Source organism: Terrapene carolina, unplaced genomic scaffold, assembly GCF_002925995.2.
Source record: "Terrapene carolina triunguis isolate 2854851 unplaced genomic scaffold, T_m_triunguis-2.0 Scaffold234, whole genome shotgun sequence".
Lineage (NCBI taxonomy): Eukaryota > Metazoa > Chordata > Testudines > Emydidae > Terrapene > Terrapene triunguis.
The window spans coordinates 6,319,513-6,324,411 of NW_020664585.1; positions in this window are offsets into that span (position 1 = coordinate 6,319,513).

A 4,899-nucleotide genomic window follows, 5' to 3' on the forward strand; every position below is an offset into this window, starting at 1 on the left:
TCTTTTTGCTCTGGTAATTTTTTGATGAAGGGTCAGTGAACATGCAAGTGGAGATGGGGATAGGATTCCTTACATATCTGTCCTTACATCTTAAAAGCCTAAGTAGCAAACAGCTATTGCAATTATGTTGAGATTTTACACAAAGTTCACTAACTGGTGGCAACTGATTGGGCAATGCACAAATATATATTTAACTGGGGAGGAAAGACGTTTAAAACATCTTATCCCTTCCCCTTTAAAAAAAGGTTATTTTAACAGGAGTTATGAAGCTTTCAGATAAATTTATCTTTAATCCCAAATCTTCCCCCGATCTGAAACAAAAAGCCTGCTCTGTGCCCGTCTGTCCATTAGAAGCAATTATAACATTAAATATTAACAGTGGCTTCTCTGGAGAAATTGACCACTTTGATTAGAGCTTTTTGTTGGTACTAATGCACCATCGGCGAATGCTCTAAATACAAAGCTCGCCAGCCACATATCAACTGACAGAAGGGAATAATTCCAGGAACTGACTGGGACCTCAACTGCCTGCCCCTGCCCTAGTCCACCCACGTATATTTTTAACCTTGCTTGGTTCTTCCATTCTCTCACCCCACCCCAGTCTTAACCTGGTTTGTGATCAGCTCCTGCAGCCCCTTTCAGCACTACACATCCTGAAAACTCTGAAAAAGACTTTCCAAATACACAGCCACTGTCCGGGCCTTACACTCTCCCCTGGCAATTAAAAAGCTTCTGACAAACTACAGTGTCCACAGACTTTGTTTATACCACCAGAAGCTACCTGAATCCAGACTTTTCTACATGCAATTAGCAGGCTCTCCCTCAGCTCTGCAACTGCCTGCTCAGAATGGCTCATCCTCCCCTTTATTTCTCTTCCTTTCAGATCAGGATACTTTAGTGGGGAGCAGAGTGTGAGACAACCGCAGAAATCCCATCTGGCTTGTGGTGCTTGGACGAACCATGCAGGAGTCCTTCGCTGTCCACTTCCTGAAAGTGCTGAAGGAGCTCCTGGCCTTCGTGCTGTTCAGTTACACGGTGCTGATTGGGGCACTGCTCCTGGCTGGCTGGACAACTTACTTTTTGGTGCTTAAGTGACAGCTCCCCTCTATCTTCTCTGGCCACAGACTAGTCCAGAATGTGCAACAGTCACCACCAAGTACCCTGCAGCTGGCGTCTGCTCAACAAATAGAATGTCAGTTCCTTTTGGCTCCACAAACTTTGCAAGTCTTTGTTTTATTATTGGCTAAATACAATCTTATTTTCTTATGTAAAACAAAAAATGATTAAAAAACACCTTGCTGACCCCCAGTGGCTCTTCCAGACTCAATCTTTGGGCTCAACTCTGCCCCATGCCTGAAGGATCAGAAAGATTGCTGGCAATTTTGTCCTCTGATCAATCTTCTCCTTTTTGACATCACTCCTGAGAATAACAGCTTGTTGAGGGTGGTGGATGAAAGGGAGGGAGAAAGCCCAGAAGTGGTGTAGAACCATTAGAGTGTGAGCTGGCCTCTGAGCAATCAAGTCCAGACATGTCTGCTTCAATCAGCCTTGTTATGGAGGTGAAGGCAGAGAGATGCTTAACTTTTTATTTCTGATCCTCTTATTCAGTCCTGGGCGTGCTTCCCTCAAATCAGCATAACCCACGTGTCTCCTCTCTTTCTGTTTCCACATTTGTATCTGATGGTGTCCAGTTTTGGGTTAAGTTTCCCAGCCTTTCCCACCAGACCGTGATATTAGCATATTTGGAAGAGTTGAAACCAGCAAGGCAAGAGTTTTACTGGGACCATGCTGTATAAGAAAACACTAAAAATATCCTGTGCAACTAACCTGTTCCTGGGAGAGAGGGAATAAAATGACCTGCTAGGATCTTCTGTAATTTCTATGGGTCAGAACTGTTCATCTTAAAATAGTGGTAAGTCTAAACAGCGGTACCTGGTAAATCAGCATCGCTCCATTGAAGTCAGTATAAATCAACCCTAAATCTCAAACATGCTGAATTGATTTCTTATGCTTTTATTTCAGAAGACAGAAGTGTAAAAAGGACAAGTGTCTATGGGAGTTTGTTCAAATAATTCTATGATTTTTAGAAAGAAAAACAAAACCTCTCTTTTAACTTCCAGGACCTACATGGCACATTTCCAACTTCTAACATAAACATTTTAATATCTGCAAACTACTGGGTTGAAAATGAGCCTACAGAATGGTTAAAAATACATATGACGAGTAAAATGTGGGCAACCACATGGTGTGCTTCTGGATACCAAAGTTTACACCAATTGCAGTGTTACAACAAAACACAGATGTTGTTTTACTGACATCAACATCGTGGTCTCAGGCCTGCAAAGGCTTAGATGTTTTAGATGAATAGCCTCACTGACTTCAAAGGGAGTCTGAGACTATTCACAGTGCGTAAACTTTAGCATGTACATAAGTCTGCAGGATCAGGGTCCTAGTGCGCAAGTGATTTCTCTCTTGGTTTGTGTCACAAGGCAGTCTACTGAGCTGACGTCATGTTAGCGAAATCTGCTTCTAGCTCATTCAAGCCTCGTTTTATGCCACTTAAAATGTATTTCTGTACAAAAATGCTAGAAAAATTAAAGTGAGTACAAAAAAGTCATTTGAATTAAAGAAATCATCCCCCCCACACACACACACATCTATTTCACAGTCCCTACTCTTTTTAATGTAATCAGAAGTCTGTGGATCTTTGGTCATACAGTGACACTTGGCATGGTGTGCCCTATAACTAAGAATATTTATGACAGAGGGGAAAATTATTTTTCCCTCAGAATGTATTTATACTACACCCTTCTAAAATAGTGATCACTGTGTCATCTGTTGATGCACATGACGATAACTGAATAAAAACTAAATAGAACATTTTAAAACTTTTAGAAGCCAATAGTAAAAAGTTTGTCCAGCTAATTTACAAAGTTTCACTCCTATCTTTGATTTCAGATCATTCAAACTGTACATTACTTAAAGACTAGCAACGTCACTCCCAAGAACAAATGTAGTCACTTGACTTTATAAATAGCAAAGTAGCCCCATTAAAATCAATAGGTGTTTGTGTGGGATAATTATAGATTAAATGTCAGAAAGGAACAAGAAAAGCTGCTCATTGTAGAGTGAGTTTTAAAATGGAAAAACCCACAAAGGATACAGCTGTGCCTATAATGTAAAGAAATTAAGGAAGTTATTAGAAAGAGCCCCATTAAGAAATTACCAGGCAAAATTCACATTAATGCCCTAAGTCTGCAAGCCCTTATGTGGCACAGAAAAGTGAGGTGAGATCATTATATTCCAGCATGTGTGCATTGACGCTGTGAATGAGCACAAGTAAGATTAAGCAACAAGGGCTTGAGCCAAAGCCCACTGAAGTCACTGGGAGGCTTTGCATCAAGTGCTAAACATAGTCCACTGAACTGCATTAAAAACAGAGTCAAAGAATGGTCACGTCTAAGGAGACAGACTTAAATATAATCCTCACCATGCTAATAGAATGTTTATCTACTTTCTTAGGGCTTAGTTCTGCTACAAACCTGGTGGGCACACAGAAAAAATCTGATTTAGGAGCACATTATCCTCCTGCGATTTCTGTCACTACTTTTTACTTGTACAGACAAGATTCCACATTTGTGCTATCCATTTCAACCTCTAAATGCTCTTTACATATATGTATACTTTAAATCAGATGAGCAAGACTAAGTTATTTCCCTTTTGAAAGAAAGATGGCCTCTTGTTTATGTTGATTCCTACTAACTCATTTTTATGGCATCAATCCAGCTTGACAAAAAAGAAAAGAGGGGAAAAAACAGATCTATTTGCAAGAATACCAAGAGGGCAGCATAGACAGGAGAAATAGTAGTTATCAAACCAAACCATAAGGGAAAAAGTTCAGACGCATTGACAATTTCTCAATGAGACAATATTAAATGCACAACAGCAAACTATCCCAACCACCTATCCAGGGTGGTTAAACACTGGAATAAATTGCCTAGGGAGGTTGTGGAATCTCCATCTCTGGAGATATTTAAGAGTAGGTTAGATAAATGTCTATCAGGGATGGTCTAGACAGTATTTGGTCCTGCCATGCGGGCAGGGAACTGGACTCGATGACCTCTCGAGGTCCCTTCCAGTCCTAGAATCTATGAATCTATGAAGGAGAGCTAGGCAGACTAGTAAGAGGCCAATATGACTCCATCAGTTCTTTAATGACCTAAAAATCAAAATGGCATCCTACAAAAAGTGAAAACATGGACAAATTGCTGAGTACAAATCAACAGCACAAACACGTATTGGCAAAATCAGAACGGCTAAGGCACAAATTAGTTACACCTAGCAAGAGACATAAAAGACAGGAAGAAGAGGGTCTCTAACTACATTAGGCACAAGAGAACGTGTAGGTGCTCTACTAAGCAGGAAAGACGAGCAGATAAGAGATGACATCAAGAAGGCTGAGGAGTTTAATGCCTCTTTTGCTTCAGTCTTCATGAAAAATGTTAATTGTGACCAGATACTTACCATAATTAAGATTAAGATAAGTTAGAACTAGTGAAGACAGCTAAGTACTTAAGAAACTAGCTGAAGCAATCTTGGAGCTTGTAGCAATTATCTTTGAAAACGCATGCAGGAAGAGTGAGGTGCCGGAGGACTGGAGGAGGCCAGCGTACCTATCGTTCAAAACAGGGACAAAGACGACCTCGGGAACGATAGCCCTGACAGGCAAATTGCGATACCTGGAACAAATTATTAAACAATCAATTTGTAAGCACCTATACGATAACAGGGTTACAGGTAATAGCCAGCATGTATTTAACAAGAACAAATCACGGCAAACCAACCGCCCTTCTTTGAAGGGTTACTGGGCTAGTGGCTAGAGGGGAAGCGGTACGTGTG